We start from the raw sequence: 26964 nt of genomic DNA, 5'->3' as shown, positions 1-26964 counted from the left end.
AGAAGGCTGCGGGGGGCTGACTGGGTCTCGCAGCACTTAAAGCCCCATGGATCAGCAAGAACAATACAAAGTGGGAGACGTGTAACGGTAAAGAGCTGCAGACCTGACACCATCTGTAGGTACAGCACAGATCTCAGAAATGTGGACAGCAACACCAGGGAGTTGCTCAAAAGAAATTGAGAGCTTTAGGCAACTGTTGGTATGGGAGGTTCCACTATGGAGCTGAAAACCATCAGGGAAACAGGAGAGAGCTACAGGAGAGGAGCACTCCTATGCCCGACTGCACGGGGCCAGCTCTTCTTGCCAGACTTGCTGTAGTCACAGCTTTACCTGGGCTGCCTAGAACACATTTATCACAGGGCTGCAAGCGACCATAAGAACGGGCAGTGCCTACCAGGACCTCAGCGCCCACAAGGACAACGTTATCAGCTCCTAGATGCTTCTACTGATGCTACAGGTGAGGGGGTACGTGCAACACCGCAGCTCTGTTGTCCAAAAGAGCACCAAGGCAATAAGCGGTTTGCAGGGGTGAGCAAAGCCCTCGGGGAGGCAGGAGCAGAACTCGCTCTGCTCTGCTCTGCCCCTACCAAAGGCTCCTTCTTCTATGCTGCAGCAGCAGCTGCAGCAGCTGTGAGGGGAGCCAGGACTGGGAGCCCAACCGTGAGGCTCGGCAAGTTGCTCTCCAGGGAAAGGATCTGCTTGCTCCTTATTTGCTCTTTGCTTTTCTTCCTCAGCAGAGGCAGTAGCAATGAGACCATTACTAGATAAGCCTTGATTTGGAGAAAACTCCAGGAACAAACTTGCCAACAGAGTTTCAAGTTGACAAGCAGGTATTCTTTCTTGTGGCGCCGGGAGACACGGGGCATAGCTCCTCCTAACGTGTGTCCCCGTATGGCTATACAGGCCATCCTTATATATGAGGCTACACATGAATGACACCATTTTCCAGAAACTTTCCCACATGCATACAAAAAATGTGATGGTGGTCTTCGAGGGTCGTTCACTTCTCGCAACCATCTTCGTAACTTCTGCCCATCCTGGACACCTGCTAGTCTCAGATAATCCCCATCCCCAGGCCCGGTTTTTCTCTTCTGCTTTTCATACACTTTTTGTACTAAGGTCCTAAGGACCTGAAACGATGTCAACTACCTTGAAGCACCGCAGTTCTTTTCCATTACAAAGCCATCAAACTTACGTTACTTAGAACTGACTACATTGTGCTTTTGTGCCTCCTTGTCTCAGCCTCCATAACTCTTCTGATAAACAGCCGCCCGATTTCACATCAGGCTGGGCTGTCACAAGTCCCTGGGCGCTGGGCCGCTATGTAATTCTCCAGCACAGCTGGGAGTGGCAGGAGTGTGCGTGCTACATGCATAGGTGGGAAAGCGTGACCAAGAGCTCCTGCCCACAGGCTCCTCAAGGCTGCTGCTGTGGGTGCCGTGGAGGGAGACAGGAGGCCGACTGAAGGGCACAGTGGGGCGTGGAGCTCCCTGTGCAGGCCAGGGAGGCCCTTGTGCCAGGGCGGCTGCTCTTTCTGGGGAGGCTTAGGGGCCCTGGGAGCTCTGTCCTGCCACGGGGGGGCGGTATTTCCCCGCTGCAGGGGCCGGAGAGCCACGCGTTGGGCGTGGCCGTCAGAGCGGGGTGTTGCCATGGGGCTGTGGTGCCTCTGACGTCACAGAGGGGTGCCTTAAGGCACTAGCAGCAGCGGCACTGCCCCTGCAGTATAGCTCGGGAGAGCGGTGAGTGTGGCGGGCGGGGGGAAGGCAAGGCTGGGTGAGGGCCTTGGCACAAGTGCTGGGCCATGGAGGGCTCTCAAAGGCCGGGGCGAGGGTGCAGGCACCGCATGGAGCTCCTTGGGCAGGGATAATGCTGCCTTCAGGGCTGGGTGCAGAGGGGCCGCGCCAGGGCTGGCAGCCACGAGGAGTGCACGAGTGGGCTGTGAGGACGTGCCCCCATGGGGCAGCGCTCAGCAGCCTTTCCCGTGCTGCCCGCCAGCTCCCTCGTGCCCTGTCACAGCTGTCGCTCGGCCCCTGCATCTCCTGCCCCTCTGTGCCAGCCACCATCTCCCTCCCGGCCAGCCCTGCTGAGCGCTTTGCCTTTACCCCTTCTCTCCCTCCTCCTGCAGACCATGGCTCTGGGCATCGGCCGCATCCTGACCGTGCTGAGCATCCTACACTTCGTGCTCAGGGGAAACGAGCCGCCAGACCTGATCACGCGAGTCAACCTGCGGCGGTATGAGGAGGAGCAGGAGCAGCAGCAGCAGTTCCTGATGTGTCTGCAGCAGCAGCTGCAGAAGAAGCAGGAGCCGCGGGGGCTCCAGGAAGTTGCGCTCCTCGCTGTCTGGCAGCACGGCGGGTTTTGGCTCGCTGCCGACGCCCCGCTCATGCTGTTGGGGCTCTTGTGGCTGCACAGAAAGAGGAGAGCGGCCGCTGGCAGCGGCAGCCAGCAAGGGAGCTCCAGCCCTGCGGAACAGAAGCCGGGGCAAAGAGGATGAAGGGCCCGGTAAGGCAGAGCGCAGGCACACGCCGCGTCCAGCCCGCTCTTCGGCTCGGCGTCCCAGAGGACAGAGGCGACGGCGACGACCTTCTGGGCATTCTCCAAACGCTTCCCGAGAGCAGCTTCACGATGGGGCTGCACACAGCCGTGGGAGCGGGCAGCGCCTCCAAGAGGGCGCTTGGATGCATAGGACTTGAGGATCATTTTGGTAGACGTAGATAAGGTAGCTAGGAGTTGTTTCCTGCGCAAGTTAGGATTAGGCTCTTCAGCAGCAGTATCCCTTGCATGCGGTAAGGACTGCAGTCCAGCTGGCTTCCAGGCATTCGGCACAAGCAGTGTCCTTCGGCAGATTTGGATGCAAGGAGACTCGCAGCGGAGACCTCTGCAAACAGCGTGAGAGCGACCGCAAAAATGCCAATAAATTAGGACATGACCAAGAAGACGTGGACCTGTTGTCATGCCTCTCTTTTTGGCCTGCTCTTCAGGAGACCTAACCCAGCAGCAGCTGTCAGGCTAGTCCCCTTCTGACGCTGCACTGAGATTTACTGCCCGTTCTTGACAGCACGTCCACCCACTGAAAGCTCGCTAACTGCAGAGGCTACTTAAATACCTCAGATTCCCAGAGGGTTCAGCGTGTTTTACCTCTCCTTATTCCTGACGCTGGGGTTTTGAAATACTCAGGCGCAAGCAGGTTTAAATTCTTTCCTTCTGGCTTTTAGGCGTTCTTCACAATAATTATTTGCAATTGGCCAGATCTGCAGGAACTCAGGAGCAGTTGGCAGTTAATAGCAAGGCACTGCCTCAGGGAGTGAGATTTTCTTGTATGGGGTTCCTGGGAGGAAAGCTCCGGCCGGCTGCAGAGGAAAGTGGAAGCACCTCCGTCTGCTTCCCTGAGGCGGACGGCAAGCAGAGGAGAGGTAACACACAGCAGGACAGGCACAAGGCTCAGCTCCAGGTAACTTACAGGAGGTATTTGTGAGACGGCGACAAATGCCAGCACACCAATCCCACAGTTACCACCCCTGGGAACTTCCACTTAACCGAGGAAAGAGACATATCACCGAGGAAAAAAAAACCCAAACCCAAACATTTGGGAAAGGAAATGGAATTTTATTGACAAAAAATAAAAAAAGAAAAGAAAAGAAATAAAATAACTGCGTTTCACTTATACACCGTGAAAATACTGAGTTGTGTGTTATTTTCATAAGAAGAGGTCAAGACTTTCACAAGTAAACCACATTCTTTCTTACAGCGTTATTCCACGAGATGAGGCTCTGGTGGCATCTGCACTGGGCGTTTTCACTAAACAGTAGAGCAGGACTAAATGTGCCTTGGGCAAAACCCCTAAATATTGGCCTCTTCCAGGTGCTACCCCATTGAAGACACCCACTTGGTCAATATTGAATTATTTCTGCATTAGAGACAAATCTCAAGATTTCCTCCCTTGGATGTTGGGCAAATTAACGGCTATCCCTCCCCTCCATTTTCTCAGTCTGGATTTGTATTTCCCATTCGACCGGCTGAAAGCCTGTCAAAACAGCATACAGGCTGTCCCCTCCCATCTGCCAGAAAGAAAACAGTACTGAAGGGGATATATTATACAAACAATCACTAACAGCAAAGGGGCAAGATCACTGGATGCTGCTAAATTCTCCAGTGCTTCCATCCAGCATTGCGTGTCCAGCAGCAAGCCCTGCAGTTTTCTTCCCTAGCAAGGCTTATATTTGCGCATAGCACATACTAGGCACGTGAACAGGTGCTGTACTAAATACAGGCCACAGGACAGGAGTACCTGTCTACAGGTGGTATCCAACAGGGCCGTGTGTTTGAAGCTGCTGTGCTCCAAGCCAGCTGTGACAGGCTCTATCACATCACTCGGCAAGGGCTCTTCTCAAAAAACCTGATGAAAGAGAGAGCTTCAGTCTGGCAAGATTTAAAAATCTGTAGGCAAAAAAGAAATACTAATGCCACTACAATTCCTTATTTATGTACCTATTTATGTGATTTCTTCCCTACTTAAAGGGTCCAGGAAGGAACAGAGCTAGACCTAGACCTGGACAATTCTGACACCATGCAAGTGCTTTGAAAGTGGATTTGAAGCTTTCTCCACCTGGATCTTCCTACTAAGTTCCCTAGTGAGATAACAGCTTTATTCTGTGCAGTTTTCTACTCTGCACGAGCGTCGCACAGATCATTAAGAACAGTCACACAAACTCTTTTAGTACCATAATGTTTTTGCAATACAAGGGATGGGCTGGATTGAGAACACCAAACTCTGATTATGAAGCCTGCAGCTCTTTTTGCAAGTACTCATCTGACAAAGACTTCTTTTACCACTCACAGCGCAGCTTTGCCATTAAGTTCTGCTTATCCAGCATCTCCCTGCCAGGAAAAGACGCAACCCCATGCTCCCTCATTTGTCTATCTGCACATTCCCAGCCACTCCCCAGCAGCAGCACAAGCGTTCCCCGGATGAGGTAGGGAACTAAAGGAGTCGAAAACCTCGGGGGCGGGGGGAGGGAAACCCGGGGGGGCGGTGGGGGGTGGGGCGGAATGTGGCTGCATAAATTCCCCATTGGTCCTAGCTCCTTCTCTTCACTCGTTATGGGACAGGCAAGTACCAGGGAAAGCACAAGTGATGGGAAAGGAAGGCTAGGGCAGGGCAGGGGTTTCTGGTATAGCTGCGCCCAACAGGTCAGTTCTATCACAGCAGCCAGTAATTCTCTACCTTTCTTTTCCAAAGAGCAAGAGCCAAGCCTAAATCATGTGAATAACTCACTTTCAGAGTCTCATACTCCACGGCCTACAAACGAAGTCTTGGCGAACTACATGCCTAAGCTAGGTTCCTACAACAGGGAGAATGAATATCCTACCAGCTTACGCTGCCGCCTTGAAAGCGGTGTGCTGTTCGTCACACACTTTAAAGCGCAGAGCTGTGCTAAACCAGAGCTTTAGCGCAGCACTTCGACATAAACAGCCCAACAGCTTCACAGAGAACTCATCTCCTACTTGCTCAATTACTCTTCCGAATTTTCCCAAAGGAAGAAGGTGCAGGCAACAACAGTCACTGCTACCACCACAGATAGGCTGCACCCTCAGACTGCCAGGGGAGGAAAAGCCAGGCACAGCAAAGCATGCAAAGCATGGCTGTTCCCTTCCATAGCCTCTCATCTCCACAATGCATTTATTGATCTCAATGCAATTTTTCTCGCTAACTCGGCAAAGCAGATCTTTCCTTTTAACATATCCAGAGCTCGGGAACTCTTGAGGGAAAAAACCAGGTTTGTTCCAGTCTCTTGGCCTGTCCATTTATATGTTGCTATCCAGCACATGTAAGGTCCCCATGTCTTACTTAATTATAGAAACAGATCCCTCATCGCATACTTTGAACCTGCCCTAGGTGTATTTGATAGTTTATTCCGGTGCAAAAGCTGAATTTCAGGCCTATGCCACAAAACTCACCTGATTTTATCATGGATAAGGGACCAAGATTTAGGGTTTTCTTTTATTAAAGAAGTGTGGTATCTACCATCCTATTGCCCCTCTCTACAATCAAGCGGACAAGCCTCAGCGCAGGAAGAGTACAACTCGTAACTGCCAACCAGAAAAATACACAAGCACTACAAAAGCCTACAGTTTCATCGGAAATGAAATCACTTGCTACTACACAGAACTGCATCGGTTTTCTGTCGTAAACGTCATTAAATTACTACATACGCCTCGAAGACAATCATTAAGAGGTGTAAACGTGTAACAGGTCTACGTAGTCAGTACAAAGCACCGCACCAAGTACATAGAAAGTCTGCTCATAAATACTTCTTTAACAATTTAGCACTAGAAAAATGGTACTTTAAAAGGCATCTTTTACGAAGTTATTCAGTTTGTCCAGGGCTGCTGGGCTTGTTCTATCCCTACTATATTACAGCCACCTGACTCTCTCTCCAAATCCTTTGACTATTCTGGAACAAAAGGCTACATGTGGCTGGGATCTGCCAGACTGATTGCTGCTGCTAATGAGCAGCCCTGATTCAAAGCTCTTCTTTTCTGTCCATAACAGTACTCCGCAGCAAGTTCCTCTAATCAATCAGCTCTGGAGCAAAGTGATCACTAGCGGCTGTAGGTCTCTAAAGTATAGCCGAAAGCTGGTAAAACGGGGTAGAGTTGAACAGACTTTTAATGAATTCAGGGTGAAAGAGCCTCTGGGGTGTCAAAGTGATCTGTCACTATCATCATTCCCCCCAGTTACACCTGCAAGAACCAGGTGAGAGAGGCCTCAGGATTTAGGAGCAGTGGCAGGAGGTAGGTAGCTGTTGCACTGCTAAAGAAGAGCTCGCGGAGGGCAGCATGCAGAGCTCACACCAGCCTGCAGAAGGTGTGCAAGCAGAAACCGCTGGGCTGCCTTTGCTTGGGTTGCCACAGGCTTCTTTCTTCAAAGCCTCTGAGAAACATTGCGGGTGCCAGAAGGCTGCGGGGGGCTGACTGGGTCTCGCAGCACTTAAAGCCCCATGGATCAGCAAGAACAATACAAAGTGGGAGACGTGTAACGGTAAAGAGCTGCAGACCTGACACCATCTGTAGGTACAGCACAGATCTCAGAAATGTGGACAGCAACACCAGGGAGTTGCTCAAAAGAAATTGAGAGCTTTAGGCAACTGTTGGTATGGGAGGTTCCACTATGGAGCTGAAAACCATCAGGGAAACAGGAGAGAGCTACAGGAGAGGAGCACTCCTATGCCTGACTGCATGGGGCCAGCTCTTCTTGCCAGACTTGCTGTAGTCACAGCTTTACCTGGGCTGCCTAGAACACATTTATCACAGGGCTGCAAGCGGCCATAAGAACGGGCAGTGCCTACCAGGACCTCAGCGCCCACAAGGACAACGTTATCAGCTCCTAGATGCTTCTACTGATGCTACAGGTGAGGGGGTACGTGCAACACCGCAGCTCTGTTGTCCAAAAGAGCACCAAGGCAATAAGCGGTTTGCAGGGGTGAGCAAAGCCCTCGGGGAGGCAGGAGCAGAACTCGCTCTGCTCTGCTCTGCCCCTACCAAAGGCTCCTTCTTCTATGCTGCAGCAGCAGCTGCAGCAGCTGTGAGGGGAGCCAGGACTGGGAGCCCAACCGTGAGGCTCGGCAAGTTGCTCTCCAGGGAAAGGATCTGCTTGCTCCTTATTTGCTCTTTGCTTTTCTTCCTCAGCAGAGGCAGTAGCAATGAGACCATTACTAGATAAGCCTTGATTTGGAGAAAACTCCAGGAACAAACTTGCCAACAGAGTTTCAAGTTGACAAGCAGGTATTCTTTCTTGTGGCGCCGGGAGACACGGGGCATAGCTCCTCCTAACGTGTGTCCCCGTATGGCTATACAGGCCATCCTTATATATGAGGCTACACATGAATGACACCATTTTCCAGAAACTTTCCCACATGCATACAAAAAATGTGATGGTGGTCTTCGAGGGTCGTTCACTTCTCGCAACCATCTTCGTAACTTCTGCCCATCCTGGACACCTGCTAGTCTCAGATAATCCCCATCCCCAGGCCCGGTTTTTCTCTTCTGCTTTTCATACACTTTTTGTACTAAGGTCCTAAGGACCTGAAACGATGTCAACTACCTTGAAGCACCGCAGTTCTTTTCCATTACAAAGCCATCAAACTTACGTTACTTAGAACTCACTACATTGTGCTTTTGTGCCTCCTTGTCTCAGCCTCCATAACTCTTCTGATAAACAGCCGCCCGATTTCACATCAGGCTGGGCTGTCACAAGTCTCTGGGCGCTGGGCCGCTATGTAATTCTCCAGCACAGCTGGGAGTGGCAGGAGTGTGCGTGCTACATGCATAGGTGGGAAAGCGTGACCAAGAGCTCCTGCCCACAGGCTCCTCAAGGCTGCTGCTGTGGGTGCCGTGGAGGGAGACAGGAGGCCGACTGAAGGGCACAGTGGGGCGTGGAGCTCCCTGTGCAGGCCAGGGAGGCCCTTGTGCCAGGGCGGCTGCTCTTTCTGGGGAGGCTTAGGGGCCCTGGGAGCTCTGTCCTGCCACGGGGGGGCGGTATTTCCCCGCTGCAGGGGCCGGAGAGCCACGCGTTGGGCGTGGCCGTCAGAGCGGGGTGTTGCCATGGGGCTGTGGTGCCTCTGACGTCACAGAGGGGTGCCGTAAGGCACTAGCAGCAGCGGCACTGCCCCTGCAGTATAGCTCGGGAGAGCGGTGAGTGTGGCGGGCGGGGGGAAGGCAAGGCTGGGTGAGGGCCTTGGCACAAGTGCTGGGCCATGGAGGGCTCTCAAAGGCCGGGGCGAGGGTGCAGGCACCGCATGGAGCTCCTTGGGCAGGGATAATGCTGCCTTCAGGGCTGGGTGCAGAGGGGCCGCGCCGGGGCTGGCAGCCACGAGGAGTGCACGAGGGGGCTGTGAGGACGTGCCCCCATGGGGCAGCGCTCAGCAGCCTTTCCCGTGCTGCCCGCCAGCTCCCTCGTGCCCTGTCACAGCCGTTGCTCGGCCCCTACATCGCCAGCCCTGCTGAGCGCTTTGCCTTTACCCCTTCTCTCCCTCCTCCTGCAGACCATGGCTCTGGGCATCGGCCGCATCCTGACCGTGCTGAGCATCCTACACTTCGTGCTCAGGGGAAACGAGCCGCCAGACCTGATCACGCGAGTCAACCTGCGGCGGTATGAGGAGGAGCAGGAGCAGCAGCAGCAGTTCCTGATGTGTCTGCAGCAGCAGCTGCAGAAGAAGCAGGAGCCGCGGGGGCTCCAGGAAGTTGCGCTCCTCGCTGTCTGGCAGCACGGCGGGTTTTGGCTCGCTGCCGACGCCCCGCTCATGCTGTTGGGGCTCTTGTGGCTGCTCAGAAAGAGGAGAGCGGCCGCTGGCAGCGGCAGCCAGCAAGGGAGCTCCAGCCCTGCGGAACAGAAGCCGGGGCAAAGAGGATGAAGGGCCCGGTAAGGCAGAGCGCAGGCACACGCCGCGTCCAGCCCGCTCTTCGGCTCGGCGTCCCAGAGGAGAGAGGCGACGGCGACGACCTTCTGGGCATTCTCCAAACGCTTCCCGAGAGCAGCTTCACGATGGGGCTGCACACAGCCGTGGGAGCGGGCAGCGCCTCCAAGAGGGCGCTTGGATGCATAGGACTTGAGGATCATTTTGGTAGACGTAGATAAGGTAGCTAGGAGTTGTTTCCTGCGCAAGTTAGGATTAGGCTCTTCAGCAGCAGTATCCCTTGCATGCGGTAAGGACTGCAGTCCAGCTGGCTTCCAGGCATTCGGCACAAGCAGTGTCCTTCGGCAGATTTGGATGCAAGGAGACTCGCAGCGGAGACCTCTGCAAACAGCGTGAGAGCGACCGCAAAAATGCCAATAAATTAGGACATGACCAAGAAGACGTGGACCTGTTGTCATGCCTCTCTTTTTGGCCTGCTCTTCAGGAGACCTAACCCAGCAGCAGCTGTCAGGCTAGTCCCCTTCTGACGCTGCACTGAGATTTACTGCCCGTTCTTGACAGCACGTCCACCCACTGAAAGCTCGCTAACTGCAGAGGCTACTTAAATACCTCAGATTCCCAGAGGGTTCAGCGTGTTTTACCTCTCCTTATTCCTGACGCTGGGGTTTTGAAATACTCAGGCGCAAGCAGGTTTAAATTCTTTCCTTCTGGCTTTTAGGCGTTCTTCACAATAATTATTTGCAATTGGCCAGATCTGCAGGAACTCGGGAGCAGTTGGCAGTTAATAGCAAGGCACTGCCTCAGGGAGTGAGATTTTCTTGTAAGGGGTTCCTGGGAGGAAAGCTCCGGCCGGCTGCAGAGGAAAGTGGAAGCACCTCCGTCTGCTTCCCTGAGGCGGACGGCAAGCAGAGGAGAGGTAACACACAGCAGGACAGGCACAAGGCTCAGCTCCAGGTAACTTACAGGAGGTATTTGGGAGACGGCGACAAATGCCAGCACACCAATCCCACAGTTACCACCCCTGGGAACTTCCACTTAACCGAGGAAAGAGACATATCACCGAGGAAAAAAAAAACCCAAACCCAAACGTTTGGGAAAGGAAATGGTATTTTATTGACAAAAAATAAAAAAAGAAAAGAAAAGAAAAGAAATAAAATAACTGCGTTTCACTTATACACCGTGAAAATACTGAGTTGTGTGTTATTTTCATAAGAAGAGGTCAAGACTTTCACAAGTAAACCACATTCTTTCTTACAGCGTTATTCCACGAGATGAGGCTCTGGTGGCATCTGCACTGGGCGTTTTCACTAAACAGTAGAGCAGGACTAAATGTGCCTTGGGCAAAACCCCTAAATATTGGCCTCTTCCAGGTGCTACCCCATTGAAGACACCCACTTGGTCAATATTGAATTATTTCTGCATTAGAGACAAATCTCAAGATTTCCTCCCTTGGATGTTGGGCAAATTAACGGCTATCCCTCCCCTCCATTTTCTCAGTCTGGATTTGTATTTCCCATTCGACCGGCTGAAAGCCTGTCAAAACAGCATACAGGCTGTCCCCTCCCATCTGCCAGAAAGAAAACAGTACTGAAGGGGATATATTATACAAACAATCACTAACAGCAAAGGGGCAAGATCACTGGATGCTGCTAAATTCTCCAGTGCTTCCATCCAGCATTGCGTGTCCAGCAGCAAGCCCTGCAGTTTTCTTCCCTAGCAAGGCTTATATTTGCGCATAGCACATACTAGGCACGTGAACAGGTGCTGTACTAAATACAGGCCACAGGACAGGAGTACCTGTCTACAGGTGGTATCCAACAGGGCCGTGTGTTTGAAGCTGCTGTGCTCCAAGCCAGCTGTGACAGGCTCTATCACATCACTCGGCAAGGGCTCTTCTCAAAAAACCTGATGAAAGAGAGAGCTTCAGTCTGGCAAGATTTAAAAATCTGTAGGCAAAAAAGAAATACTAATGCCACTACAATTCCTTATTTATGTACCTATTTATGTGATTTCTTCCCTACTTAAAGGGTCCAGGAAGGAACAGAGCTAGACCTAGACCTGGACAATTCTGACACCATGCAAGTGCTTTGAAAGTGGATTTGAAGCTTTCTCCACCTGGATCTTCCTCCTAAGTTCCCTAGTGAGATAACAGCTTTATTCTGTGCAGTTTTCTACTCTGCACGAGCGTCGCACAGATCATTAAGAACAGTCACACAAACTCTTTTAGTACCATAATGTTTTTGCAATACAAGGGATGGGCTGGATTGAGAACACCAAACTCTGATTATGAAGCCTGCAGCTCTTTTTGCAAGTACTCATCTGACAAAGACTTCTTTTACCACTCACAGCGCAGCTTTGCCATTAAGTTCTGCTTATCCAGCATCTCCCTGCCAGGAAAAGACGCAACCCCATGCTCCCTCATTTGTCTATCTGCACATTCCCAGCCACTCCCCAGCAGCAGCACAAGCGTTCCCCGGATGAGGTAGGGAACTAAAGGAGTCGAAAACCTCGGGGGCGGGGGGAGGGAAACCCGGGGGGGTGGTGGGGGGTGGGGCGGAATGTGGCTGCATAAATTCCCCATTGGTCCTAGCTCCTTCTCTTCACTCGTTATGGGACAGGCAAGTACCAGGGAAAGCACAAGTGATGGGAAAGGAAGGCTAGGGCAGGGCAGGGGTTTCTGGTATAGCTGCGCCCAACAGGTCAGTTCTATCACAGCAGCCAGTAATTCTCTACCTTTCTTTTCCAAAGAGCAAGAGCCAAGCCTAAATCATGTGAATAACTCACTTTCAGAGTCTCATACTCCACGGCCTACAAACGAAGTCTTGGCGAACTACATGCCTAAGCTAGGTTCCTACAACAGGGAGAATGAATATCCTACCAGCTTACGCTGCCGCCTTGAAAGCGGTGTGCTGTTCGTCACACACTTTAAAGCGCAGAGCTGTGCTAAACCAGAGCTTTAGCGCAGCACTTCGACATAAACAGCCCAACAGCTTCACAGAGAACTCATCTCCTACTTGCTCAATTACTCTTCCGAATTTTCCCAAAGGAAGAAGGTGCAGGCAACAACAGTCACTGCTACCACCACAGATAGGCTGCACCCTCAGACTGCCAGGGGAGGAAAAGCCAGGCACAGCAAAGCATGCAAAGCATGGCTGTTCCCTTCCATAGCCTCTCATCTCCACAATGCATTTATTGATCTCAATGCAATTTTTCTCGCTAACTCAGCAAAGCAGATCTTTCCTTTTAACATATCCAGAGCTCGGGAACTCTTGAGGGAAAAAACCAGGTTTGTTCCAGTCTCTTGGCCTGTCCATTTATATGTTGCTATCCAGCACATGTAAGGTCCCCATGTCTTACTTAATTATAGAAACAGATCCCTCATCGCATACTTTGAACCTGCCCTAGGTGTATTTGATAGTTTATTCCGGTGCAAAAGCTGAATTTCAGGCCTATGCCACAAAACTCACCTGATTTTATCATGGATAAGGGACCAAGATTTAGGGTTTTCTTTTATTAAAGAAGTGTGGTATCTACCATCCTATTGCCCCTCTCTACAATCAAGCGGACAAGCCTCAGCGCAGGAAGAGTACAACTCGTAACTGCCAACCAGAAAAATACACAAGCACTACAAAAGCCTACAGTTTCATCGGAAATGAAATCACTTGCTACTACACAGAACTGCATCGGTTTTCTGTCGTAAACGTCATTAAATTACTACATACGCCTCGAAGACAATCATTAAGAGGTGTAAACGTGTAACAGGTCTACGTAGTCAGTACAAAGCACCGCACCAAGTACATAGAAAGTCTGCTCATAAATACTTCTTTAACAATTTAGCACTAGAAAAATGGTACTTTATAAAAGGCATCTTTTACGAAGTTATTCAGTTTGTCCAGGGCTGCTGGGCTTGTTCTATCCCTACTATATTACAGCCACCTGACTCTCTCTCCAAATCCTTTGACTATTCTGGAACAAAAGGCTACATGTGGCTGGGATCTGCCAGACTGATTGCTGCTGCTAATGAGCAGCCCTGATTCAAAGCTCTTCTTTTCTGTCCATAACAGTACTCCGCAGCAAGTTCCTCTAATCAATCAGCTCTGGAGCAAAGTGATCACTAGCGGCTGTAGGTCTCTAAAGTATAGCCGAAAGCTGGTAAAACGGGGTAGAGTTGAACAGACTTTTAATGAATTCAGGGTGAAAGAGCCTCTGGGGTGTCAAAGTGATCTGTCACTATCATCATTCCCCCCAGTTACACCTGCAAGAACCAGGTGAGAGAGGCCTCAGGATTTAGGAGCAGTGGCAGGAGGTAGGTAGCTGTTGCACTGCTAAAGAAGAGCTCGCGGAGGGCAGCATGCAGAGCTCACACCAGCCTGCAGAAGGTGTGCAAGCAGAAACCGCTGGGCTGCCTTTGCTTGGGTTGCCACAGGCTTCTTTCTTCAAAGCCTCTGAGAAACATTGCGGGTGCCAGAAGGCTGCGGGGGGCTGACTGGGTCTCGCAGCACTTAAAGCCCCATGGATCAGCAAGAACAATACAAAGTGGGAGACGTGTAACGGTAAAGAGCTGCAGACCTGACACCATCTGTAGGTACAGCACAGATCTCAGAAATGTGGACAGCAACACCAGGGAGTTGCTCAAAAGAAATTGAGAGCTTTAGGCAACTGTTGGTATGGGAGGTTCCACTATGGAGCTGAAAACCATCAGGGAAACAGGAGAGAGCTACAGGAGAGGAGCACTCCTATGCCTGACTGCACGGGGCCAGCTCTTCTTGCCAGACTTGCTGTAGTCACAGCTTTACCTGGGCTGCCTAGAACACATTTATCACAGGGCTGCAAGCGGCCATAAGAACGGGCAGTGCCTACCAGGACCTCAGCGCCCACAAGGACAACGTTATCAGCTCCTAGATGCTTCTACTGATGCTGCAGGTGAGGGGGTACGTGCAACACCGCAGCTCTGTTGTCCAAAAGAGCACCAAGGCAATAAGCGGTTTGCAGGGGTGAGCAAAGCCCTCGGGGAGGCAGGAGCAGAACTCGCTCTGCTCTGCTCTGCCCCTACCAAAGGCTCCTTCTTCTATGCTGCAGCAGCAGCTGCAGCAGCTGTGAGGGGAGCCAGGACTGGGAGCCCAACCGTGAGGCTCGGCAAGTTGCTCTCCAGGGAAAGGATCTGCTTGCTCCTTATTTGCTCTTTGCTTTTCTTCCTCAGCAGAGGCAGTTGCAATGAGACCATTACTAGATAAGCCTTGATTTGGAGAAAACTCCAGGAACAAACTCGCCAACAGAGTTTCAAGTTGACAAGCAGGTATTCTTTCTTGTGGCGCCGGGAGACACGGGGCATAGCTCCTCCTAACGTGTGTCCCCGTATGGCTATACAGGCCATCCTTATATATGAGGCTACACATGAATGACACCATTTTCCAGAAACTTTCCCACATGCATACAAAAAATGTGATGGTGGTCTTCGAGGGTCGTTCACTTCTCGCAACCATCTTCGTAACTTCTGCCCATCCTGGACACCTGCTAGTCTCAGATAATCCCCATCCCCAGGCCCGGTTTTTCTCTTCTGCTTTTCATACACTTTTTGTACTAAGGTCCTAAGGACCTGAAACGATGTCAACTACCTTGAAGCACCGCAGTTCTTTTCCATTACAAAGCCATCAAACTTACGTTACTTAGAACTGACTACATTGTGCTTTTGTGCCTCCTTGTCTCAGCCTCCATAACTCTTCTGATAAACAGCCGCCCGATTTCACATCAGGCTGGGCTGTCACAAGTCTCTGGGCGCTGGGCCGCTATGTAATTCTCCAGCACAGCTGGGAGTGGCAGGAGTGTGCGTGCTACATGCATAGGTGGGAAAGCGTGACCAAGAGCTCCTGCCCACAGGCTCCTCAAGGCTGCTGCTGTGGGTGCCGTGGAGGGAGACAGGAGGCCGACTGAAGGGCACAGTGGGGCGTGGAGCTCCCTGTGCAGGCCAGGGAGGCCCTTGTGCCAGGGCGGCTGCTCTTTCTGGGGAGGCTTAGGGGCCCTGGGAGCTCTGTCCTGCCACGGGGGGGCGGTATTTCCCCGCTGCAGGGGCCGGAGAGCCACGCGTTGGGCGTGGCCGTCAGAGCGGGGTGTTGCCATGGGGCTGTGGTGCCTCTGACGTCACAGAGGGGTGCCTTAAGGCACTAGCAGCAGCGGCACTGCCCCTGCAGTATAGCTCGGGAGAGCGGTGAGTGTGGCGGGCGGGGGGAAGGCAAGGCTGGGTGAGGGCCTTGGCACAAGTGCTGGGCCATGGAGGGCTCTCAAAGGCCGGGGCGAGGGTGCAGGCACCGCATGGAGCTCCTTGGGCAGGGATAATGCTGCCTTCAGGGCTGGGTGCAGAGGGGCCGCGCCAGGGCTGGCAGCCACGAGGAGTGCACGAGTGGGCTGTGAGGACGTGCCCCCATGGGGCAGCGCTCAGCAGCCTTTCCCGTGCTGCCCGCCAGCTCCCTCGTGCCCTGTCACAGCTGTTGCTCGGCCCCTGCATCTCCTGCCCCTCTGTGCCAGCCACCATCTCCCTCCCGGCCAGCCCTGCTGAGCGCTTTGCCTTTACCCCTTCTCTCCCTCCTCCTGCAGACCATGGCTCTGGGCATCGGCCGCATCCTGACCGTGCTGAGCATCCTACACTTCGTGCTCAGGGGAAACGAGCCGCCAGACCTGATCACGCGAGTCAACCTGCGGCGGTATGAGGAGGAGCAGGAGCAGCAGCAGCAGTTCCTGATGTGTCTGCAGCAGCAGCTGCAGAAGAAGCAGGAGCCGCGGGGGCTCCAGGAAGTTGCGCTCCTCGCTGTCTGGCAGCACGGCGGGTTTTGGCTCGCTGCCGACGCCCCGCTCATGCTGTTGGGGCTCTTGTGGCTGCTCAGAAAGAGGAGAGCGGCCGCTGGCAGCGGCAGCCAGCAAGGGAGCTCCAGCCCTGCGGAACAGAAGCCGGGGCAAAGAGGATGAAGGGCCCGGTAAGGCAGAGCGCAGGCACACGCCGCGTCCAGCCCGCTCTTCGGCTCGGCGTCCCAGAGGAGAGAGGCGACGGCGACGACCTTCTGGGCATTCTCCAAACGCTTCCCGAGAGCAGCTTCACGATGGGGCTGCACACAGCCGTGGGAGCGGGCAGCGCCTCCAAGAGGGCGCTTGGATGCATAGGACTTGAGGATCATTTTGGTAGACGTAGATAAGGTAGCTAGGAGTTGTTTCCTGCGCAAGTTAGGATTAGGCTCTTCAGCAGCAGTATCCCTTGCATGCGGTAAGGACTGCAGTCCAGCTGGCTTCCAGGCATTCGGCACAAGCAGTGTCTTTCGGCAGATTTGGATGCAAGGAGACTCGCAGCGGAGACCTCTGCAAACAGCGTGAGAGCGACCGCAAAAATGCCAATAAATTAGGACATGACCAAGAAGACGTGGACCTGTTGTCATGCCTCTCTTTTTGGCCTGCTCTTCAGGAGACCTAACCCAGCAGCAGCTGTCAGGCTAGTCCCCTTCTGACGCTGCACTGAGATTTACTGCCCGTTCTTGACAGCACGTCCACCCACTGAAAGCTCGCTAACTGCAGAGGCTACTTAAATACCTCAGATTCCCAGAGGGTTCAGCGTGTTTTACCTCTCCTTATTCCTGACGCTGGGGTTTTGAAATACTCAGGCGCAAGCAGGTTTAAATTCTTTCCTTCTGGCTTTTAGGCGTTCTTCACAATAATTATTTGCAATTGGCCAGATCTGCAGGAACTCGGGAGCAGTTGGCAGTTAATAGCAAGGCACTGCCTCAGGGAGTGAGATTTTCTTGTAAGGGGTTCCTGGGAGGAAAGCTCCGGCCGGCTGCAGAGGAAAGTGGAAGCACCTCCGTCTGCTTCCCTGAGGCGGACGGCAAGCAGAGGAGAGGTAACACACAGCAGGACAGGCACAAGGCTCAGCTCCAGGTAACTTACAGGAGGTATTTGTGAGACGGCGACAAATGCCAGCACACCAATCCCACAGTTACCACCCCTGGGAACTTCCACTTAACCGAGGAAAGAGACATATCACCGAGGAAAAAAAAACCCAAACCCAAACGTTTGGGAAAGGAAATGGAATTTTATTGACAAAAAATAAAAAAAGAAAAGAAAAGAAATAAAATAACTGCGTTTCACTTATACACCGTGAAAATACTGAGTTGTGTGTTATTTTCATAAGAAGAGGTCAAGACTTTCACAAGTAAACCACATTCTTTCTTACAGCGTTATTCCACGAGATGAGGCTCTGGTGGCATCTGCACTGGGCGTTTTCACTAAACAGTAGAGCAGGACTAAATGTGCCTTGGGCAAAACCCCTAAATATTGGCCTCTTCCAGGTGCTACCCCATTGAAGACACCCACTTGGTCAATATTGAATTATTTCTGCATTAGAGACAAATCTCAAGATTTCCTCCCTTGGATGTTGGGCAAATTAACGGCTATCCCTCCCCTCCATTTTCTCAGTCTGGATTTGTATTTCCCATTCGACCGGCTGAAAGCCTGTCAAAACAGCATACAGGCTGTCCCCTCCCATCTGCCAGAAAGAAAACAGTACTGAAGGGGATATATTATACAAACAATCACTAACAGCAAAGGGGCAAGATCACTGGATGCTGCTAAATTCTCCAGTGCTTCCATCCAGCATTGCGTGTCCAGCAGCAAGCCCTGCAGTTTTCTTCCCTAGCAAGGCTTATATTTGCGTATAGCACATACTAGGCACGTGAACAGGTGCTGTACGAAATACAAGCCACAGGACAGGAGTACCTGTCTACAGGTGGTATCCAACAGGGCCATGTGTTTGAAGCTGCTGTGCTCCAAGCCAGCTGTGACAGGCTCTATCACATCACTCGGCAAGGGCTCTTCTCAAAAAACCTGATGAAAGAGAGAGCTTCAGTCTGGCAAGATTTAAAAATCTGTAGGCAAAAAAGAAATACTAATGCCACTACAATTCCTTATTTATGTACCTATTTATGTGATTTCTTCCCTACTTAAAGGGTCCAGGAAGGAACAGAGCTAGACCTAGACCTGGACAATTCTGACACCATGCAAGTGCTTTGAAAGTGGATTTGAAGCTTTCTCCACCTGGATCTTCCTACTAAGTTCCCTAGTGAGATAACAGCTTTATTCTGTGCAGTTTTCTACTCTGCACGAGCGTCGCACAGATCATTAAGAACAGTCACACAAACTCTTTTAGTACCATAATGTTTTTGCAATACAAGGGATGGGCTGGATTGAGAACACCAAACTCTGATTATGAAGCCTGCAGCTCTTTTTGCAAGTACTCATCTGACAAAGACTTCTTTTACCACTCACAGCGCAGCTTTGCCATTAAGTTCTGCTTATCCAGCATCTCCCTGCCAGGAAAAGACGCAACCCCATGCTCCCTCATTTGTCTATCTGCACATTCCCAGCCACTCCCCAGCAGCAGCACAAGCGTTCCCCGGATGAGGTAGGGAACTAAAGGAGTCGAAAACCTCGGGGGCGGGGGGAGGGAAACCCGGGGGGGCGGTGGGGGGTGGGGCGGAATGTGGCTGCATAAATTCCCCATTGGTCCTAGCTCCTTCTCTTCACTCGTTATGGGACAGGCAAGTACCAGGGAAAGCACAAATGATGGGAAAGGAAGGCTAGGGCAGGGCAGGGGCTTCTGGTATAGCTGCGCCCAACAGGTCAGTTCTATCACAGCAGCCAGTAATTCTCTACCTTTCTTTTCCAAAGAGCAAGAGCCAAGCCTAAATCATGTGAATAACTCACTTTCAGAGTCTCATACTCCACGGCCTACAAACGAAGTCTTGGCGAACTACATGCCTAAGCTAGGTTCCTACAACAGGGAGAATGAATATCCTACCAGCTTACGCTGCCGCCTTGAAAGCGGTGTGCTGTTCGTCACACACTTTAAAGCGCAGAGCTGTGCTAAACCAGAGCTTTAGCGCAGCACTTCGACATAAACAGCCCAACAGCTTCACAGAGAACTCATCTCCTACTTGCTCAATTACTCTTCCGAATTTTCCCAAAGGAAGAAGGTGCAGGCAACAACAGTCACTGCTACCACCACAGATAGGCTGCACCCTCAGACTGCCAGGGGAGGAAAAGCCAGGCACAGCAAAGCATGCAAAGCATGGCTGTTCCCTTCCATAGCCTCTCATCTCCACAATGCATTTATTGATCTCAATGCAATTTTTCTCGCTAACTCGGCAAAGCAGATCTTTCCTTTTAACATATCCAGAGCTCGGGAACTCTTGAGGGAAAAAACCAGGTTTGTTCCAGTCTCTTGGCCTGTCCATTTATATGTTGCTATCCAGCACATGTAAGGTCCCCATGTCTTACTTAATTATAGAAACAGATCCCTCATCGCATACTTTGAACCTGCCCTAGGTGTATTTGATAGTTTATTCCGGTGCAAAAGCTGAATTTCAGGCCTATGCCACAAAACTCACCTGATTTTATCATGGATAAGGGACCAAGATTTAGGGTTTTCTTTTATTAAAGAAGTGTGGTATCTACCATCCTATTGCCCCTCTCTACAATCAAGCGGACAAGCCTCAGCGCAGGAAGAGTACAACTCGTAACTGCCAACCAGAAAAATACACAAGCACTACAAAAGCCTACAGTTTCATCGGAAATGAAATCACTTGCTACTACACAGAACTGCATCGGTTTTCTGTCGTAAACGTCATTAAATTACTACATACGCCTCGAAGACAATCATTAAGAGGTGTAAACGTGTAACAGGTCTACGTAGTCAGTACAAAGCACCGCACCAAGTACATAGAAAGTCTGCTCATAAATACTTCTTTAACAATTTAGCACTAGAAAAATGGTACTTTAAAAGGCATCTTTTACGAAGTTATTCAGTTTGTCCAGGGCTGCTGGGCTTGTTCTATCCCTACTATATTACAGCCACCTGACTCTCTCTCCAAATCCTTTGACTATTCTGGAACAAAAGGCTACATGTGGCTGGGATCTGCCAGACTGATTGCTGCTGCTAATGAGCAGCCCTGATTCAAAGCTCTTCTTTTCTGTCCATAACAGTACTCCGCAGCAAGTTCCTCTAATCAATCAGCTCTGGAGCAAAGTGATCACTAGCGGCTGTAGGTCTCTAAAGTATAGCCGAAAGCTGGTAAAACGGGGTAGAGTTGAACAGACTTTTAATGAATTCAGGGTGAAAGAGCCTCTGGGGTGTCAAAGTGATCTGTCACTATCATCATTCCCCCCAGTTACACCTGCAAGAACCAGGTGAGAGAGGCCTCAGGATTTAGGAGCAGTGGCAGGAGGTAGGTAGCTGTTGCACTGCTAAAGAAGAGCTCGCGGAGGGCAGCATGCAGAGCTCACACCAGCCTGCAGAAGGTGTGCAAGCAGAAACCGCTGGGCTGCCTTTGCTTGGGTTGCCACAGGCTTCTTTCTTCAAAGCCTCTGAGAAACATTGCGGGTGCCAGAAGGCTGCGGGGGGCTGACTGGGTCTCGCAGCACTTAAAGCCCCATGGATCAGCAAGAACAATACAAAGTGGGAGACGTGTAACGGTAAAGAGCTGCAGACCTGACACCATCTGTAGGTACAGCACAGATCTCAGAAATGTGGACAGCAACACCAGGGAGTTGCTCAAAAGAAATTGAGAGCTTTAGGCAACTGTTGGTATGGGAGGTTCCACTATGGAGCTGAAAACCATCAGGGAAACAGGAGAGAGCTACAGGAGAGGAGCACTCTTATGCCTGACTGCACGGGGCCAGCTCTTCTTGCCAGACTTGCTGTAGTCACAGCTTTACCTGGGCTGCCTAGAACACATTTATCACAGGGCTGCAAGCGGCCATAAGAACGGGCAGTGCCTACCAGGACCTCAGCGCCCACAAGGACAACGTTATCAGCTCCTAGATGCTTCTACTGATGCTACAGGTGAGGGGGTACGTGCAACACCGCAGCTCTGTTGTCCAAAAGAGCACCAAGGCAATAAGCGGTTTGCAGGGGTGAGCAAAGCCCTCGGGGAGGCAGGAGCAGAACTCGCTCTGCTCTGCTCTGCCCCTACCAAAGGCTCCTTCTTCTATGCTGCAGCAGCAGCTGCAGCAGCTGTGAGGGGAGCCAGGACTGGGAGCCCAACCGTGAGGCTCGGCAAGTTGCTCTCCAGGGAAAGGATCTGCTTGCTCCTTATTTGCTCTTTGCTTTTCTTCCTCAGCAGAGGCAGTAGCAATGAGACCATTACTAGATAAGCCTTGATTTGGAGAAAACTCCAGGAACTCCAGGTATTCTTTCTTGTGGCGCCGGGAGACACGGGGCATAGCTCCTCCTAACGTGTGTCCCCGTATGGCTATACAGGCCATCCTTATATATGAGGCTACACATGAATGACACCATTTTCCAGAAACTTTCCCACATGCATACAAAAAATGTGATGGTGGTCTTCGAGGGTCGTTCACTTCTCGCAACCATCTTCGTAACTTCTGCCCATCCTGGACACCTGCTAGTCTCAGATAATCCCCATCCCCAGGCCCGGTTTTTCTCTTCTGCTTTTCATACACTTTTTGTACTAAGGTCCTAAGGACCTGAAACGATGTCAACTACCTTGAAGCACCGCAGTTCTTTTCCATTACAAAGCCATCAAACTTACGTTACTTAGAACTGACTACATTGTGCTTTTGTGCCTCCTTGTCTCAGCCTCCATAACTCTTCTGATAAACAGCCGCCCGATTTCACATCAGGCTGGGCTGTCACAAGTCTCTGGGCGCTGGGCCGCTATGTAATTCTCCAGCACAGCTGGGAGTGGCAGGAGTGTGCGTGCTACATGCATAGGTGGGAAAGCGTGACCAAGAGCTCCTGCCCACAGGCTCCTCAAGGCTGCTGCTGTGGGTGCCGTGGAGGGAGACAGGAGGCCGACTGAAGGGCACAGTGGGGCGTGGAGCTCCCTGTGCAGGCCAGGGAGGCCCTTGTGCCAGGGCGGCTGCTCTTTCTGGGGAGGCTTAGGGGCCCTGGGAGCTCTGTCCTGCCACGGGGGGGCGGTATTTCCCCGCTGCAGGGGCCGGAGAGCCACGCGTTGGGCGTGGCCGTCAGAGCGGGGTGTTGCCATGGGGCTGTGGTGCCTCTGACGTCACAGAGGGGTGCCTTAAGGCACTAGCAGCAGCGGCACTGCCCCTGCAGTATAGCTCGGGAGAGCGGTGAGTGTGGCGGGCGGGGGGAAGGCAAGGCTGGGTGAGGGCCTTGGCACAAGTGCTGGGCCATGGAGGGCTCTCAAAGGCCGGGGCGAGGGTGCAGGCACCGCATGGAGCTCCTTGGGCAGGGATAATGCTGCCTTCAGGGCTGGGTGCAGAGGGCCCGCGCCAGGGCTGGCAGCCACGAGGAGTGCACGAGTGGGCTGTGAGGACGTGCCCCCATGGGGCAGCGCTCAGCAGCCTTTCCCGTGCTGCCCGCCAGCTCCCTCGTGCCCTGTCACAGCTGTTGCTCGGCCCCTGCATCTCCTGCCCCTCTGTGCCAGCCACCATCTCCCTCCCGGCCAGCCCTGCTGAGCGCTTTGCCTTTACCCCTTCTCTCCCTCCTCCTGCAGACCATGGCTCTGGGCATCGGCCGCATCCTGACCGTGCTGAGCATCCTACACTTCGTGCTCAGGGGAAACGAGCCGCCAGACCTGATCACGCGAGTCAACCTGCGGCGGTATGAGGAGGAGCAGGAGCAGCAGCAGCAGTTCCTGATGTGTCTGCAGCAGCAGCTGCAGAAGAAGCAGGAGCCGCGGGGGCTCCAGGAAGTTGCGCTCCTCGCTGTCTGGCAGCACGGCGGGTTTTGGCTCGCTGCCGACGCCCCGCTCATGCTGTTGGGGCTCTTGTGGCTGCACAGAAAGAGGAGAGCGGCCGCTGGCAGCGGCAGCCAGCAAGGGAGCTCCAGCCCTGCGGAACAGAAGCCGGGGCAAAGAGGATGAAGGGCCCGGTAAGGCAGAGCGCAGGCACACGCCGCGTCCAGCCCGCTCTTCGGCTCGGCGTCCCAGAGGACAGAGGCGACGGCGACGACCTTCTGGGCATTCTCCAAACGCTTCCCGAGAGCAGCTTCACGATGGGGCTGCACACAGCCGTGGGAGCGGGCAGCGCCTCCAAGAGGGCGCTTGGATGCATAGGACTTGAGGATCATTTTGGTAGACGTAGATAAGGTAGCTAGGAGTTGTTTCCTGCGCAAGTTAGGATTAGGCTCTTCAGCAGCAGTATCCCTTGCATGCGGTAAGGACTGCAGTCCAGCTGGCTTCCAGGCATTCGGCACAAGCAGTGTCCTTCGGCAGATTTGGATGCAAGGAGACTCGCAGCGGAGACCTCTGCAAACAGCGTGAGAGCGACCGCAAAAATGCCAATAAATTAGGACATGACCAAGAAGACGTGGACCTGTTGTCATGCCTCTCTTTTTGGCCTGCTCTTCAGGAGACCTAACCCAGCAGCAGCTGTCAGGCTAGTCCCCTTCTGACGCTGCACTGAGATTTACTGCCCGTTCTTGACAGCACGTCCACCCACTGAAAGCTCGCTAACTGCAGAGGCTACTTAAATACCTCAGATTCCCAGAGGGTTCAGCGTGTTTTACCTCTCCTTATTCCTGACGCTGGGGTTTTGAAATACTCAGGCGCAAGCAGGTTTAAATTCTTTCCTTCTGGCTTTTAGGCGTTCTTCACAATAATTATTTGCAATTGGCCAGATCTGCAGGAACTCGGGAGCAGTTGGCAGTTAATAGCAAGGCACTGCCTCAGGGAGTGAGATTTTCTTGTAAGGGGTTCCTGGGAGGAAAGCTCCGGCCGGCTGCAGAGGAAAGTGGAAGCACCTCCGTCTGCTTCCCTGAGGCGGACGGCAAGCAGAGGAGAGGTAACACACAGCAGGACAGGCACAAGGCTCAGCTCCAGGTAACTTACAGGAGGTATTTGTGAGACGGCGACAAATGCCAGCACACCAATCCCACAGTTACCACCCCTGGGAACTTCCACTTAACCGAGGAAAGAGACATATCACCGAGGAAAAAAAAACCCAAACCCAAACGTTTGGGAAAGGAAATGGAATTTTATTGACAAAAAATAAAAAAAGAAAAGAAAAGAAATAAAATAACTGCGTTTCACTTATACACCGTGAAAATACTGAGTTGTGTGTTATTTTCATAAGAAGAGGTCAAGACTTTCACAAGTAAACCACATTCTTTCTTACAGCGTTATTCCACGAGATGAGGCTCTGGTGGCATCTGCACTGGGCGTTTTCACTAAACAGTAGAGCAGGACTAAATGTGCCTTGGGCAAAACCCCTAAATATTGGCCTCTTCCAGGTGCTACCCCATTGAAGACACCCACTTGGTCAATATTGAATTATTTCTGCATTAGAGACAAATCTCAAGATTTCCTCCCTTGGATGTTGGGCAAATTAACGGCTATCCCTCCCCTCCATTTTCTCAGTCTGGATTTGTATTTCCCATTCGACCGGCTGAAAGCCTGTCAAAACAGCATACAGGCTGTCCCCTCCCATCTGCCAGAAAGAAAACAGTACTGAAGGGGATATATTATACAAACAATCACTAACAGCAAAGGGGCAAGATCACTGGATGCTGCTAAATTCTCCAGTGCTTCCATCCAGCATTGCGTGTCCAGCAGCAAGCCCTGCAGTTTTCTTCCCTAGCAAGGCTTATATTTGCGTATAGCACATACTAGGCACGTGAACAGGTGCTGTACGAAATACAAGCCACAGGACAGGAGTACCTGTCTACAGGTGGTATTCAACAGGGCCGTGTGTTTGAAGCTGCTGTGCTCCAAGCCAGCTGTGACAGGCTCTATCACATCACTCGGCAAGGGCTCTTCTCAAAAAACCTGATGAAAGAGAGAGCTTCAGTCTGGCAAGATTTAAAAATCTGTAGGCAAAAAAGAAATACTAATGCCACTTCAATTCCTTATTTATTTACCTATTTATGTGATTTCTTCCCTACTTAAAGGGTCCAGGAAGGAACAGAGCTAGACCTAGACCTGGACAATTCTGACACCATGCAAGTGCTTTGAAAGTGGATTTGAAGCTTTCTCCACCTGGATCTTCCTACTAAGTTCCCTAGTGAGATAACAGCTTTATTCTGTGCAGTTTTCTACTCTGCACGAGCGTCGCACAGATCATTAAGAACAGTCACACAAACTCTTTTAGTACCATAATGTTTTTGCAATACAAGGGATGGGCTGGATTGAGAACACCAAACTCTGATTATGAAGCCTGCAGCTCTTTTTGCAAGTACTCATCTGACAAAGACTTCTTTTACCACTCACAGCGCAGCTTTGCCATTAAGTTCTGCTTATCCAGCATCTCCCTGCCAGGAAAAGACGCAACCCCATGCTCCCTCATTTGTCTATCTGCACATTCCCAGCCACTCCCCAGCAGCAGCACAAGCGTTCCCCGGATGAGGTAGGGAACTAAAGGAGTCGAAAACCTCGGGGGCGGGGGGAGGGAAACCCGGGGGGGCGGTGGGGGGTGGGGCGGAATGTGGCTGCATAAATTCCCCATTGGTCCTAGCTCCTTCTCTTCACTCGTTATGGGACAGGCAAGTACCAGGGAAAGCACAAATGATGGGAAAGGAAGGCTAGGGCAGGGCAGGGGTTTCTGGTATAGCTGCGCCCAACAGGTCAGTTCTATCACAGCAGCCAGTAATTCTCTACCTTTCTTTTCCAAAGAGCAAGAGCCAAGCCTAAATCATGTGAATAACTCACTTTCAGAGTCTCATACTCCACGGCCTACAAACGAAGTCTTGGCGAACTACATGCCTAAGCTAGGTTCCTACAACAGGGAGAATGAATATCCTACCAGCTTACGCTGCCGCCTTGAAAGCGGTGTGCTGTTCGTCACACACTTTAAAGCGCAGAGCTGTGCTAAACCAGAGCTTTAGCGCAGCACTTCGACATAAACAGCCCAACAGCTTCACAGAGAACTCATCTCCTACTTGCTCAATTACTCTTCCGAATTTTCCCAAAGGAAGAAGGTGCAGGCAACAACAGTCACTGCTACCACCACAGATAGGCTGCACCCTCAGACTGCCAGGGGAGGAAAAGCCAGGCACAGCAAAGCATGCAAAGCATGGCTGTTCCCTTCCATAGCCTCTCATCTCCACAATGCATTTATTGATCTCAATGCAATTTTTCTCGCTAACTCGGCAAAGCAGATCTTTCCTTTTAACATATCCAGAGCTCGGGAACTCTTGAGGGAAAAAACCAGGTTTGTTCCAGTCTCTTGGCCTGTCCATTTATATGTTGCTATCCAGCACATGTAAGGTCCCCATGTCTTACTTAATTATAGAAACAGATCCCTCATCGCATACTTTGAACCTGCCCTAGGTGTATTTGATAGTTTATTCCGGTGCAAAAGCTGAATTTCAGGCCTATGCCACAAAACTCACCTGATTTTATCATGGATAAGGGACCAAGATTTAGGGTTTTCTTTTATTAAAGAAGTGTGGTATCTACCATCCTATTGCCCCTCTCTACAATCAAGCGGACAAGCCTCAGCGCAGGAAGAGTACAACTCGTAACTGCCAACCAGAAAAATACACAAGCACTACAAAAGCCTACAGTTTCATCGGAAATGAAATCACTTG

Source organism: Lathamus discolor, chromosome 6 (assembly GCF_037157495.1).
Source record: "Lathamus discolor isolate bLatDis1 chromosome 6, bLatDis1.hap1, whole genome shotgun sequence".
NCBI classification, from domain to species: Eukaryota; Metazoa; Chordata; class Aves; order Psittaciformes; family Psittacidae; genus Lathamus; species Lathamus discolor.
The sequence above is the reverse complement of the archived record's forward strand: the minus strand, read 5'-3'. Positions refer to the sequence as shown.